The following is a 16,405-nucleotide window of genomic DNA, read 5'->3' as shown; positions in this document are numbered from 1 at the left end:
TCAAACAGAAAATTCCATTTTTCTCAAAAACAGAAAAAGTAGCTTTCAAATATGGTCTGAGGAGTGTAATGCTTCAAATATGGTCTGAGAACTGTAATGAGAAGTCAGCTGTACAACGTCAAAACACAGTATCTGTATTTTTCATAATTTGATATAAAAATGACTTTTGTAAAGTACGTCGGGCCGCCAACTTAACTTCATAACTTTCATCACTTGAAACTTCATACGGTTATCAAGAAAATGCATAGAATTCAATTTAAATCGACAAAATGGTATTTTTAGCTTTCATTAAGCTGTAATTGTAGATACTGTGTTTTGAAATTTATAGAAAAATTTGAAAATCCTATTACATTTAATTTAAAACACGGTATGTGTAAATTATATTTGTTAAATAAAAATTAATGCCATTTGGGGGGGGGGGGGGGTATTTAAGATGGGTGATGGGTCAACCGACTCCTCCTAGATCTATATTTTGTATTCAATATTTTGAAAAATCCTTAATCCTATTTATCATTCGGCAAAAAGACGTGGCATAGTGAAAAATCGAGTTGCCCTATTCCTCCTAGAATAAAGTCTAAATACTCCCCTAACTCCAATGAACTAACAAATGTTAAAATTGTTTTATGAGTGGAGTATTTACACAAACTTGTATGAAAGTTCAAAACAATAACCAATTAACAAATGCTTATTTCGCACTAATTTACTTAAACTAATATTGAATATCTATTTAAATGCTCAATTAGTAAGTAACGTCCACATGGTAGTGGTTGAATCTAGTCTTTTAAAGCACCACATTTTGTTGGTATTATGAATCATTTACTTTTACTTACCACAAACTGTATTTTGTTAATTTTCTTTAATCTCAACCTAACAATTATCATACTAAATTGCATAATTTACTGGTTTCAAACTAAAGAATAACAGATAAATGAAAGATTTAACAAAATTATGTGAAAGCTAGAAAAAACCACTTAAAATAAAATTCAAAAATGAAAACAAATATGTATCACTTTCTTTATTGCATAAAATATATAATTTGAAAATACCTAGTCTTCAGGTAGAACAATTTTTACAGTTTCATATAATAATAACAACAAGTATAAACAAAATAAATAATAGTAAAACATAATAAAATAATTGTAAAGTACTTATTCAGTCTTTATTAAGCCATATTCAGTCTTTATCAAGTCTTATTCATAATCAGAAGTTATGAAAGCATTACCAATGCCCATCTCATCAACCAAATCTTCTGAAGTGACAGACACTGGAAGATTTATCCAAAAATATTTCCTGTCTTCTGGCATTACTGGAACAAGTTTGTCAACGATTCCTTTGTTTTTTATTGAGGTTAATTCCTCTATGTTGAGTAATTTTTTTAGGGGCATATGTTTTAATGTTTTTTAAAAATTCTTTTTGTAAGAAGTCCAAAGTCTTTGGCTCTCCATTAAAATCTGTCCAGTATTCCATACAAGTTGATCCTCTTGAAAATTTGGCCATAACAACTCTGTTCATTTTAAATCCACACAATGTATCTGTTTTTACATTGGTAGTCCTTTTTTTATTTTGCCACTCATAAAAATTTTTCAATTCTAAAATATTTAAATTTTTTCGGCTTTGGGAAATACAATTCTTAAGGTCTTCAAAGTCATATATATGCCTAATTTTTTTAATTTTTTTTTTTCAATATTTCCATGGACCCCATCAGCAGTCATATGGGTATGACCCTTAGTTAGGTATTTCATTGTTACTGATATTGTATTTTGAAATAAGGAATTTGTTGAATTTAAGTTACATACCAATGCCGTGTATAAGGTCCAATTTTTGTTCTGGCCAGTGCAATTATCAGCCCAGAAAATAAAATCTTGTACATCTCTTTGGTTACTAATTAAAGTCAATATTGAGTCTGTAACATTTTCAGCTTTACGCCCAGCAATGGCTTCATGCCAAAGTACACAGTGGCATAAGGCATTTGGTTTTAATTGAGCAAATGTTTCATTAAATACCACTAGTCTACTGGTGAAAAAATTAGATTTAGTATCTGGCATATTAGGAATTATAAATAGCTTTTTGTAAGTCCATTGAGTAGATACAAGTTGACTCGATACTCAGTTTAGAATCTTCCTTGTATTTCGACGTTGCTGCTACAGCCTTGGCTTTATGGTTTTCTAAAAGTGTAATATTATCTCTAATTTCATTCTCATCAGTAGAATTTTCAATTATATTTTGATAGGTAGAGCAATCTTCACATTTATCAATTGTGGGATTTCTTAAAGATATATTTAAATCCTTTATGATTTGTCTATAAAACTCTTGAGAGCAATAGTTTTTATGTTGAGAGCAAAAATCATCATACATGGCTTTTACTGTTAGTCCAAAAGGCAAGTACATTATATTTGGTGCATTAAGTCGCCGATAATGACTTACAGATGGTTTGTACAGCCGTATATGATCAGCTACAATATCTTTGGGTAAACATTTTTTAATATTTTGCTGTCCTCTATTTTCAGTAACAGATGACATTAAAAAATTACTGTTCATCCTTTTAACTAGTTCTGTTAAAACAGAATCATTTGTATAGCCAAGAACGTTTAGAAGAGTGGTTTTACATACCTGTACTTCTTTTTTTTTGGAGTCTGGAAGTTTGTAAATCCTGGATTGTGACTTTTTAAAACTATCAACAAAACCCTCCACTGTTGTTCGACATTTTACAGATGTAATTGTTACACATTTTGCTAAAAATTGTCTCCTCTGGACATATGTTGTTAGAGACCAATAAGTTTTCCATAAAAACTTTTGATGATCAGTGGATAGATTGTCTCTACAATTATTTCTACACTCTACAGGGCATGTAAGAAAACGGTTTGGATGTTTTGTCTTGGCATTGACATTTTTTAATTCCTTTTTTTCTTCTAATACTGCTTTCTTATCTGCCTGACTAAACTTCTTCTTTTTCCTTGCAGTTTCAATAAGTTGATTATCTGGAATATGTTAAATATTTGTATACATGTAAATATGATGTAGTAACAACTGCATTGTTGTAGGTATATATAAATTATTTAGTACCTTGATGTTCAGTAATTGGGGTTAAATCAGGATCAAAGTTACTGCCATTCAAATCCTCTTCAACTTCTTCAACTAAAAAATACAAATACTGGTATACAACTTTATGTGACATTTAAATATGATGTATTAACAAATGCATTGTTGTGTATATAAATTATTTAGTACCATAATGCTCAGTAATTGGAATATAATCAGTATCAAAGTCATTTTCATCCAAATCCTCTTCAACTTCTTCAACTAGAAAATATAAATATTAGTATACAAAATGATGTGACATGTAAATATCTTATATTAATAAATAAATTTATAGTGTATATAAATTATTCAGTACCTTGATTTTCAGTAATTGGAACAAAATCGCTGTCATTAAAAACGTTTACAACTTCTTCAACTAAAAAATATAATAAACACTATATAAAATATAACATGTGTTAATATGTTATGCAACTAACTAAATACTGTGTATAAAACATTTAGTACCTTCATTAACAGTAATAGGAATAAAATCAGGATCTAAATCATCTTCAACGTTGTCGACTAAAAATAGAATTACATGTTAATGTAAAAACATAATATAATAATAAGTAATTACTTAAGAGAACTTACTTATGTGTCTTGGTAATGCATAATTGTGATCCCAGTCCATAATTCTTTTTTCGATTAGTTATTAAATAACTTAAATTAAGTCTTAAAACTTAAATCTTAAATTTTTACATTAAATTTTAATGTAAAAATTTAAGAATTAAAAAAAAGTCGTTGCTAGTAGTTAGTTACTGTGTTTTGAGTTTGAATTTCACTACGCTTGAAATATATTTTCGGCAGATTACAATCATAACAAATTCAAAACACATCATCTACAACTTCGTGTAGATACTGGGTTTTGTTATTGTTTTTTTTATTTATCAGAATAAAATGTTGTAGTTACTGTGTGGTAACTCCTGATATAATTGCCTGTTTCCAAAGAGGATATTACATAAAAATTCTGCATAAGTTGGTATCAAAGAGTATATAAAAAAGTAAATTTCGATAAAAATGTTGGTTACTGTGTTTTGACGTTGTACAGCTGAAGTGTAATGACCTATAAATGAATACTCATCCCAGCCTATATCAAAGTAATAATATTATATTAAAGTAAATATACCATACAGAATTATGGTATAAGAAGTGTAACAAAATAATAGTAATGATAAAAGTTCAAATCTACTCATAAGAACAGCGATACCAAACTTGTGTGAGCTTTAACAACAAACCAATCTTTGACATAATTGCATGACCTACAAGTGACCATTAAAAAAAGAATTGTGTTCAAATGATACCTTAAAAAAAGTAGTATTGCTTTTAAATAATGTCCTACATAAAAGTTTTGCTTATTTTTCAAAAAAAGTTTAAAATTTCAAACCTAAGAGTCATGTTAAGTTGCACTGATTCTAGATGTAAAAACTATTTTTAAAATACCTTTTTACTGCTGCCCTTCAAGGATTGGATTTATAAGAGATGCAATTGAGTTAACAATGATCAGTTTCAACTGGATATAGAAAGAATCATACTAAAAAAAAAGATGGTAATACAATTATTTTAAATAGAAGGTAGATAAATCTAAGCTTCCTGTTTTGAAGTCATCAATAAAAGTACTACTTTGATTTCTACACTGTTCAGAATTTTATTCAAGTTATTGGAAAATCAAAGCATTTTAGACAAAAATTGTCATACACTTAAACCAGCAGTACTAAACCTGTTGCCTGCAGGCCTCATATGACCCACCAAGCTTACTTACGTAGACCAGGAGATATTTGTCAACAGGAAAGTGCTTTTTAGTAATTTAGGCAGTTGTTGGTAAAATCCAACATTCACCAGCTTCTTCACGTGTCCATATTGCAACTCCATTTGAAGTGGAACTGTTTTTTCTAAATTTAAAAATAATCATATTTTTATCATTTTACATCATTTTCAGTTGTTTAAGTAACAAGCTTTTGACTTCATTTGACAGCACTGGTATTCCAACATCCCCCAAAACTTAATGAAATAAGTAAACCTTAAATTTGAGGTTTATATATTTCATTAAGCCACCCAAATATCATAAGTTCTTGATTGGATTTAGATCAAGACTTTGGGTGGGCATTCTAAAACATTAATTTTTTATTTATTATTATAATTATAATTTATTATAATTACTTTCCTCAAGATTTAACAGATCTTGCAGCATACTTTGGGTCTTTGTTGTGCATTAAAATCCAAGTAACAGGTAGGTTATCATTAGCATACATTTTTTGTTTTATTAAATTTTGCAATATATCTTTGTATTTGTATTGATCCAAATTTCCATCAATTTTGACCAATAGTATGCCAGGAAATAGCTCCCCAAACCTTAATACTATCCCCACTGTACTTCACCATCTTCAGAGTACATAATGGGTTGTTTTCTTGCTTCATAGGATGCCAAATGTATACTTTCCCATCATACTGGAAGTAATTAAATTTGCTTATATAGCCTCAAAGGCTGGCTTTCATAAACAATCATGAATGTTTGGGGCTGACATAACTATGTGATACTGTTTTTCAATTTTGGTTTTCATCTCATGAGAAATTAAAAAAGGATCTTTTTAAGGCATCATAATAATTTGGTCATCCATATTGGTTGAAGTTTTTCTTAGTGGTGGCTGTCAAATTTTATCATCACTGTATTGCATTTTTAATGTTTATGACAGTTTTGAACCAACTTTCTAGAACACCTTAGTTGATGCAAAGCTCTAGAAATATTAACTTCATTTGTTAATATGTTTAAAATCATTTTTTTCTTTTCCACAGAGCAATGCTTGTTTTGCCCCATGTTCAGTTACAAGAAAAATAAATGTTCATTACAAATAATATTTACAATGCCTTGTTCTTCTGATTCCCACTTCAGAATTTTATTGAAAAATCCTAATTTTTAATAAAGAGATTTTCCTTTAGCATGTGATATTTCATTGAGCACTTTTATACAACAATATTTAACAACAAAGGTTTTTGTTATATGTACATCCAAATAATAATGCAAGTTCCAACTTGTAAGTTGTCATAAGAAATGCCATTAAAATCAAATACATAGAAACACTGTTTACTAAATGTAATTAAAAGAATCTTTTTTGTGGGATGTGCTATTTCTATGAGCATCTCTTTTTATAAATAAATACACAAAATACAACCAAAGTATCCTAAATATCTCTGTTAAATAATATTTACAAAAAAAGTTTTAAAAGAAAAAAGTGTACAATTTATTATTCTGGAACTAAAAGTTTAATTGTAATTAAAAACATTTTGCTAGAAACTATAGAAATTCTGTGAAATAATTTTTTAGAAGTAAAATATTGTACAGATAAGAAGTTACTCTATTTACACAGAAATAAAATTCAATTTCTTACCATTTAATGCTACACCCAACAAAATATCAAATATTTTTAGAGCATAAAGACAGTTTGCAATCACTTCCTCATAGTTCAATCAATTTATTTTAGTAATCCTACAAAGAAATATTTCCAAGTTCAATTGAAATTTATCAACAACTGACATAAAATTTACTATATTGTAAAACTCATTCAAATAAATGACATTAGCAAAATTCATCCAGTCAGATGATGCTTGTTCAACCATAATCTCGCTAAATTTTTCATCTTTATCTAAATTCAAGGAAAGAAAAAGATTTACATAATAAATATTTTTGGTGTCTAAAAAAACTATTGAGGTAAAAATAATTGTTTTGGAATTGATAGTTTCCTCAGCACAAAGAGAGAATTTTTTGGTTTTCTAAACTTCTGATTGAGAAATTCAACTTATTCTGAAAATGCCTTCTAAAATTTTCACTTTTTTAAATCCTTTGAAATCCTAAAGCTTTGAGTTTGGTATTTAATTTAGTACCAATTCCTTTTTAGCCTTACTTGATGATCTCAAAAAATACACAAATAAATACTCAATACAAAATACTTAAACATACACAAAGGTTTCTAATAATTAGAAGGAGAATCAAAGCATTTATTTCTAAAAGAGATCTTTTTTTTTCATTACTGCTGTAAAGTTACCTGAAGCAATGCAGGAACAAATTTTTTCACTTATTTTCAACTTTTTTCAAACTTTTTTTGCTGATTATGATTTTGCTGATTAATAAAGTAATAATTTTAATTTCTGTTACTTTTTTGCAGAATTCTGAAAAAAAGATCAAATTTAGTAATACCTTTTACAACTTGAAAATGGTGGACTTTGATGCTGTGTGCAACTCATTTATTATCTCAAGAAACACAGAAAGTAAGTCAAACTTTGGGATTAGGTTTATTTCATTCAATATTATCAAAAGTTAAAAATTAGGAGCACTTTATCATTGAGATTGATTGACTGGATAATCTGATATAGAAATCTTTCATTCAAGTTAATTTGTTAATAGATCTACAAATATTAACACGCATGTAGAAACAAATCTAAAATGTCATCTCAGTATAGCTTTTATATTAAATGACAAACTCATAGGTAAATTTTTTTAAGTAATACACAGAATATATTTTATATAACATTCTCCTATCATACCAATCTGTTTAGTAGCATAACATGACTTTTAGATTTTTGTACTCCTACCTTAAAATTGAATTCAAGTTAAATTGACAGCTATGAACCACTGTCACAAAAAATGAACTTGAAAACTACAGAAATACCACCTTTGCACACTGAGTCTATTAAGATAGACGCTGAGAAATACCATTATCTGAAAATTCTTTAATCTCTAGTTATATGAAATCAAGGAAATTTTATGACTTTCCCCAATAGGTCTTAACAATTCTGTTTAATATTTACTTTAAAGGTGGAAATTTAATAGATTGTTGTAACACATCTTTTTTTGTATGATAAAAGTTTGTAGCTTTTTCATAAAAACTAAACAACATGAATTATAGGGTATTTAGAAAAAGCTTTGGTAGCCCTTATTTATTTTTTACTATTTGCCCATAAATAGCCAACTTTTTTGAAAGTAGAACCAGTGCATATGTAAAAAAATTATAACATGTTTTAATTAAAACGTTTTTTATTTTTGTCAATCTTTTGACAACACTTTCACTTTAAATGTTTCTAACTTTTTTTTAGTAAACACTTCAAATGACTAACCATAAGTTATGATGTTATAAATTTACAGTTTGCCATGCTTATTTTGATAGCTGAGCTGATCAGGATATTTTCTCAATTTAGTGTGGACACCTCACATTAACTTTTGGAAAACAATTTTAATAAAATTTTGTGATGCCACACCCCAAATTCAGCAGTGTTATTGATGTTTACTGTATTAAGCCCTTCTTACACAGCTCATATTTCATACTTGCCTGAAATTTTTCAATTGGACAAAGTGGTGGCATGTGTGCTAAATTCATGTTATTTGGAAAAATATTGACACCATTTTGTTAATACGATTACACTTTTGTTAATTCAATTACCCTTCTTGGTAATGGCAAGATCCATCATCAGGCCAGAGAATGGGTGGATGATCATGCTTTTGGATCATAGGCATAAGTCGCTTTATTAAATATTCTTTAACATAAACTTTGGAGATGAAAAAATGGCTGAGTTTTGAAACCACATGAACAGATGAGTTGCCAATTTACAGTTTTCTTGATAAATTTTTTGGTTTAAATTGCTTTTAGCAAAAAATGAGGCTTTGTTCCTTTTGGGATTGCATAAAATTGCTGGCATCAAACAGGTGAGTTTCAGTAGGTTTCATCATTCATTGTAATGCACTTTTGGATTCCTTGCAGCTTTTTCTGTAACAGTTTTTGACAGCATTTTTGGCCTTACCTGAACTGCGATTGGGAACTTCCAGAGAATTTCTGCTTCCTGTATGACTTGTAGTCTTACCTCTTTTTGACTTCTTGGATTATCAACTTGGGAGCAATAATTTTTTTTTTGAATATCCAAAACAGAGAACTCTGGATTTACATTTTTCCAACTTGACAAGTTTTAAACTTAGTAGACCACTCTCTAGATTTCTCAAACTTCTTTCCAATCTATTATCTTCACCCCAAATTTTGATGATAAGACTGACAGTATTCCTTTGAACTATACTGTTTTGCTTGCAAACTAATTGGAATACTAGAATTTTAAAGCCACTCATCCATTATGATTGTCTCACTTCTACTTCTGAATACATTTTCTTCGCTTACAATCAACTTTTTCTAAAACTGCCTTTGTATTTTTTGAAAGGGAGATATATTTTGTTTACAACAATAACAAAATTATCAAGTCAGAAAAGGAGTCAGACTTCAAATCTGAAGTCTGACTTGAACAAAATACAAGAAGCAAACTTGACCTAGAACTGTTCACAACTCACAAGTTTTTACAAACTCAGCTATTAAACAAGTTTTAGAAGCTCATAAATATGTTCATGTTATAGGTGATTCTGGCTATCCTTGCAAAAAAATTTTAATGTAACCTTTTTCTAACCCAAAAATTGAAAGTGAAATCTGATACAATTACAGTTAGAGAAATGCACTTATGTCAGTTGGATAGTGTTTTGATATGTTAAAAAAACAATTTCCTTGCCTCATTATTCCATTACAAGCAGAACTGCAAAACTGCAAAATTCCATAACAATATCCTGTTTTGTTCTTCCCAAGATTGCCCTTCTACAATGACCAATGATCTCATTGCAACTTTGTATTTCATTCTACACTAAAATAAAAAAAAGGCAATGAGGGAAATGGTGCTGAAATCCTCAAATAGAATAATTCTCATAAAACATCATCCCCAAAAAGTGTCAAAATAGGGTTCAATGACTTTGGTAAAAATATTGACAAAAAAATATACAGCAACAACCTGTCAGAGAGCCTGTCACATTTAATCACATCAGGGTATGTCATGATGCCTTTTTGCTCATGTAAAAAAATTCCCTTCTGAATTTTGCTTTTGGAAACTGAAAACTCATTTGCTTCTTTTCTGACAGACAAAGATTTTAAGGTTAATGTCAAAATTTGAAGTTGCTGTCATCTGTTAGAAATTTTGAAAGGGTTTTTTAAGAAATTTTTAAAGGGTTTTTAAAGGGTAGAAGTTTTTAAAGGGTTATCATTTCATGCAGTTAACAAGGTAGTCTAGATCATCAACTTTGGTTGAAATCTCCTTTGGAACTTCAATCTTATCTAGGAAACTTGCAACTGTTCTGATTATCACTGAATCTGATCTTAATATAAGATCAGATTCAGTGATATTCAGAACAGTTGCAAGTTTCCTAGTAACTGCTTCTTCAATTTAGTTTAAATTTCTCTTCCCAAATGAAGTTTCGTTAGAGGATTTCACTGAATAAACTTTTATAGGAGACTTTTCAAGTTCACACAAAGTACTGTTGAGCAATTATCTTGTTGACTCTAGCATAATTTCTTTCTCTTTATCATCTTCAATCTTCATCTTGTCCACTTCTGATTCTTCACCTGATGCTAATCTATATTTGAATTGTGGACAAAGCTTTTCATCTGGTACTATAAACATGCCTTTACAGCATTGTTACTTTGCTGTATCCAAGTGATTTCATGAAGACTGCCTGTAAAATAAAATGAACCCATAATATCTGTAAAAAAAAAAAAAAAAAAAAAGCTTATATTTCACCTATTTTTTGCAGACAATAACAGCTAATAAGAAAACTGTAAGAAGCTGTTGAATTCATTTTGTCATTTTTTACCATTTTTTTCAGAAATTTTCCAATTTTGAGATTTTTTTCTAACATGATAAAAGTTAATAAAAGAAAAACTTTTGAGACAAAAAAATCCAGAAAACAGTTTTAGAAAAACTATTCACATAAAAAAATATCAGAAAAAAGTTTGGAGGCTTTGAAGTTGTCTGTTTTTAAGGTTCAAGGTAATGAGGGGTGCCAACTGATATTTCTAAACAGCTGCACCTGGAAGTCTAAAATTGCAAATTTGGCCTATTTACCTAATGCAGATATAATGTAGAAATCAGCAAATCAGAAATGGCGTCACTCATGGTTTTATTTAAATTAGTTGAAATTTATTACAAAATTAGTTGAACAAGTAATGAGACCAATATTTTATAAGACCTATATTTTCATATGGGTAACACAGAATTTAAAAAAACTCAGTTTTTCAGATGATCTAAATATAGACAACATAAAAATTGCTAAATGGTTGAAAAGTACTAAAAATATACTTAAAAATCTAAACTTCTTAACAGTAAAATAAAATTCTGCTTAAGTTGAACAAAAAAAGGTCATTCTAAAGTGATTGTTCAAAAAAAATTAAAAACAATAGAGTTAAAGGTCTTTCTTATTCAACACTTTAATTAACATGGTTACTTGCTATAGCGTATTTAAATTAAAAACAATATAAATACATAAAAATCAAAAATGTTAAAAGCAAAATAAGAGAATTGTGAAAGAAACACATTTGGTAAGTCAACATACCTAACTAACTAGCCTTTGACCAACCAATTACCATTTAGTGGAAGTTCTCTTCATCATTACTTAAAAATGGACTCAGCTAAAATTAAAATATTAAACCAAATCAATTAAAACTTTTTCATGATATTATGGAACTTAAAACATCATAAAGGGAGAATAAAAATTTTAGATTAATATATGGAAAGATGCTACTTAATAAGACAAACAGTAAAACTTTAATTATCTAGATTGCATACTTATGATGGAAAAATAACAGAAATTGAATACCAACTAATATAAATATATATATATATATAAATATACATAAATATATATATAAATATATATATACATATATATATATATATATATATATATATATATATATATATATATATATATATAATATATATATATATATATATATATATATATATATATATATTTATAAATATAAATATAGGGAGAAGACTGATAAATAGTAGCAAAATCCTAATCAGTTTAAAAGAAAAGATTATAGTAATAATAGTGTTACCAAAAACACAAAAAAAAACAACTAACAGAGGTAACCTATTTAACTACACAAAAATAAAAAATAAAAAAACACAAGAATATTTAATATACAAGAATGCTGATGACAGGGACCAAAATGGAAATGAGTAAAACAAAAAATAGAAGGAAAGTGAGCCAAAAAAGATAATGAAACCGTAGAAAATATTAATAACCCTTAAAAAAAAAATAAAGACTAATTAAGATTAAAAAAGCTAGGCATATTTGTTAAAGAATGAAAAAAATATATATAAAAAGAAAAAGAAAACATAAACACAAAACGATGAACAAAATCAATAAAACAACCGTAATAACGATCTATCTGAAATAAAAAAAAACAGCTTTATGTAACATATTAAAAAAAATATAAATAAATTATTATACACACATCCGCAAATAAGAAAATCAATAATCACAGACATTTAGAGGATCCAGCGAATATAGAAAGAAAATATAAATAAGGAAAAATAATAAATATATATATAATGAAAATTCCTCCACAACAAATTTATATAAACCACGATGAAAACACCCGTTCTCGTCCGATCACGGAAGTTAAGCACCGTCGGGCCAGGGTAGTACCTGGATGGGTGACCGCCTGGGAACTCCTGGTGCCGTAGGCTTTTGTTTTGCCCTAGCCAAAACAAAATAATAGCTTGAAGTGCGTGTGTGAGTGTGTGTGTGTGTGTATGCCTTTTGTTTCTGCAAATCCGTGTTTGAGACTGTTGCTGTTGGGTAAAAACGAACACGCATGCTAGTTGACCAACATTTTAAGTTCAATGATTTGGGGTTGCTAAGGTGCTTCCCAAAAAAGAACAAACGTTAGGGTTGGGTCCACAAGGATGCCAAAACAAGATAGTACTACACTAGTAGACAGCATAAAGACATACCTCTCCAATGAAGTGCATGCACATTCAAAGCAAATCAGAAGTTCCGAAGAAAAAGTGTAAAACAAAACCATTCTCGGCAGCCATTTTTATTGAACATAAACTATAACCTAAGGGAGAATAAAGTAAGAGAGTTTGGTAAAAATGCGTCATAGGTCACGTGGATGTACCAAATTCCTCACTTTTGCGCGGATCCAGCGTAACATGAATAGAAAGTGTGCACGCACGTGACCTTATTGGCACCCATCCATTGGTATTCTATAAACACAAAGGAAACTTAATCTCCGTAAGAAGTTAGCTCCATTAATGCTCTTGGAACGTAACACTTAACGGAGAAAGAAAATTGGCAAAAGTTGCAGAAGCCGGAACTGGGCAGCAGCACCTGCAGTTAAAAAAAGAAAAAAGGGAGCGCTCATTGCGTCTAATTTAGGAGCCTAATGTTTAGGCTCGAGAAGCTATGCTTTTGATTGAATCGTAAGAGAAAGGGGCGAGCGCCAACGCAGGCCCCCACAGCCAGAAAGTGTACGGTCGAGTTACCGACGTAAGCGGTAATCGCAGTCAACCCAGAGTCAGCCCAGGCGAAGTGCAATGCAAAAGCCTCACCCTGGAAGAAGCCCCATGTTGATCAGGTTTGCTTCACCGTCAGGTAAGTATGCTTTTTCCCGCAATCTAACGTTTTCTCACTGTAAGTAAGTACGAGTTGGTCGATTGGCTGATCTCGTGCTCGTGCATAAATGCTTGATGCGTCCGAAGACGATGTTTCGCTTTTGTACATTTGTGGTTGCCCTTCCCGAAGCCCCGAAACTAACGAAACTCGACAGTTAAAGAATTGACATGTACCTTAATACACAGTGACTTAGTAGAAGTGTGTGTTTTTTCCGTGCCTATCGAGGCGCTGAGAAAGGTCGAGCTTTAGTCAATATTCAAATGCTTGTGGCGAGTGGTTTGTCCCCATGCCTTTTTGTTGCCGTACAATTGAAAAATCAGTCAGCTGGGCTCTTCAATTACTGGCCTTCAATTAATCAGTCAGCTGGGCTTCAATTACTTGCTAAACTAAGGTATTGTCAGTATTGCAGTTGGACAGTACATTTTGTCTCAAATTTTCAGTGTTCAACTCAATTACTTATTCATTCCTATTTGTTTTCGTATTCCAACATGAATTCGTTTAACCGACCAGTAAAAATGACATGCACTTTTATAATGCGCATGTTCAATATTCTTGTCAACAACGCTCTTTTTAACCCCTTTGCATTTTTTATGTTCTCCTTTTTCTTCTTCTTCTTTTTCTTCAGGAATATTGTCGGAGTAGAGCTTAGGTCGAAGCCCAACAAACTCTTTAATTTGCTTACCAGCAGTCTCATCCTAGAACATTCCAATAATCTTTTTGTTAGCACCCACTTTGAATCCAACATTTTTAATGGCAGGGTGTTCTTTGTCAAATTCGCTCATGTCAAATTTGCTTTCTACGTCATCAGCAATGTCTTCATAAAAATCTTCAGTTTCAATTTCGTAAATGAGAGAGTCAGTGTCAGTCATTAACAATTTCGACTTATCACCGTATTTAAGTTTGATGTAGTCATAATGGAATTTAAACATCAAAGTCTTGCTGATGTCGAGGATACGCATTCCCAAGAAAACAGGCTTGTTGTAAAAGATTTTTGTCTTTTTTAAATGAACTGCGATCAAGTTTTCATCAAAAATGGTTCGGCTTTCGAATTGAGTCTTATTGGCTAATTTTAAGACTTCTTTTTCATCAGTTACAAGTTTAACATCCCTATGGTTTTCAATATTCTCCATTGTTTTTCTAAAGACGGAGTTGTTCATAAGTTTAAAAAAGTCCTTTTCAAAGTCGTTTTTAGATTTAGATCTTAAATCAGTGTTGAGGTCAATGTACTTTTTCATTCAATCTTTTTCCTCAAATTTAATACCTCGATGAATTTTTGTAATGACTAAACCCATTCGCTCATACAATTTCAAGCTTTCATGATGCACAACGTATTTCTTTTCATTGTTTAAATTGGGAAGTAGCTTTTCAACTTTTCCAATGAGCATTCTTTCAGGAGCCAAAGGGTAATCATTGTGTTCGTCGTGAAGATGATCAGGATAGTCCAAGTCAACTTCAAGAATGCAAGGGATATTTTTCCAATTTAAAATCTCTCCCTCAGTCATCCATTCAAAACCTTTAACAGGAAGAGGTCTACTCATTGCCCATCCGTACAAATTGTTAGCATCTAAATATTGGATAAACTTTGACAGTTCTTTAGGATCATATTCATCCATATATTTATTATTAGCAGTTCCAAGTCGGTTTGACATCTGATGATGTGTATACAGAGTATGAAATCGTGCACTTGAGGCGGTCCCTGCATTCTGATTGGTTCAAATTCATCACGTGATCACGACGTTCCAATCACAGCATCGATGACGTCATCATGTCGTCACGTTCATGAATTTGAACCAATCAGAATGCAGGGACCGCCTCAACTGCACGTTTTCATCCTCTGTATACAAATGTATGAATAGAGAATAGCTGAAAAATAAAAATACATCAGAAACAGCTTCCATTATAGAAAAATGAAAAAAATGAATAAAATATGCATTTAACAAATATATGTATAAAATATATAATAAAAAAACACCGTTTAAAAACGTAATAAATACCGTGTAAAATAATGTAAAAAACACCGTGTAAAATAATGAAAAAACACCGTGTAAAATAATGAAAAAAACACCGTTAAAATCTACTAAAAAATGCACACTTTTACTAGGGAAATTCCTTGAGAAATTACTAGTTTCCAGTCCCCAAAGACACTAAACCGCGCATTTTTACAAATAAAGAAAAAATAAAATGAACAACAAAGTTACCTTCCTTCGACGCCATTTTGGAAAAAATTTGAGTAGAGCTTCGCTGTCCGATCTCCTTTGGGGCTTTCGCCCAAATGACTGATTAACGTTCGCACCGGTATATATAGAGAAAACGGCCCTTAAGTAAACAAACGACGGCCCTTAAGTAAACAAAACGTTGCGGGGGGTCCCAAATCGACCAATCAGATTGCAGAGAAAAGTAAACAAAAAAACCAACCGACCAATCAGATTGCAGAGAAAAGTAAACAAAAAGAAAAACCGGGGGTAAGTAGGGATAATATATATGCGGACGTGTTAGTAAAATAATGAAAAAACACCGTTTAAAAATGATGAAAATAATGCTTTTATATAACATTTGTAATAGTATCTGTTAAAGAAAGAATAATATATAAATATAGGTGAGAATATAAATAGATTAATATATATTATATATTCAATTGATTAATATAATATTAATATTTCTTTGAAAATGTTGTGGGAAGAAGTGTTAGATGATTCGTTATATGAAGCTACACATTATTATTATTCAGAAATTCGTGGCGATTCATCATCAACAAAAAATCTTTTTAATGTGACGAATGAATTTACTTTACCTTTTGTTGATTTTAGAAAAACTGTAACTCGAAATATGTTGAAGAGAGATTCTATAATT

At 30.2% G+C, this 16,405-nt stretch overlaps 1 non-coding gene and 2 pseudogenes across 2 annotated transcripts; 1 reads left to right on the top strand and 2 right to left on the bottom strand.

The window, feature by feature from the left end:
- Positions 1-1,331: 1,331 nt before the first annotated feature.
- LOC145191615 (uncharacterized) lies at positions 1,332-13,770 on the bottom strand (annotated as a pseudogene). Its single transcript, XR_016451591.1, has 12 exons — positions 13,729-13,770; positions 11,477-11,552; positions 6,462-10,600; positions 4,838-4,967; positions 4,519-4,609; positions 4,286-4,337; positions 4,107-4,165; positions 3,544-3,600; positions 3,395-3,454; positions 3,229-3,300; positions 3,064-3,151; positions 1,332-2,978 (listed from the first exon to the last, which is right to left on the bottom strand). The product of XR_016451591.1 is annotated as an uncharacterized LOC145191615 (transcript).
- Positions 12,508-12,624, top strand: LOC149889300 (5S ribosomal RNA; annotated as a pseudogene).
- LOC149889299 (U1 spliceosomal RNA) lies at positions 13,371-13,542 on the bottom strand. Its single transcript, XR_016452269.1, has one exon. It is a non-coding gene; the product is annotated as a U1 spliceosomal RNA (small nuclear RNA).
- Positions 13,771-16,405: the final 2,635 nt, after the last annotated feature.

The sequence above is a fragment of the Hydra viridissima genome, unplaced genomic scaffold, assembly GCF_058129835.1.
Source record: "Hydra viridissima isolate aposymbiotic clone 2 unplaced genomic scaffold, HvirCarnegie_v1 scaffold_4, whole genome shotgun sequence".
In the NCBI taxonomy this organism is placed as follows: domain Eukaryota; kingdom Metazoa; phylum Cnidaria; class Hydrozoa; order Anthoathecata; family Hydridae; genus Hydra; species Hydra viridissima.
This window is presented reverse-complemented; position numbering and strand designations above follow the sequence as displayed.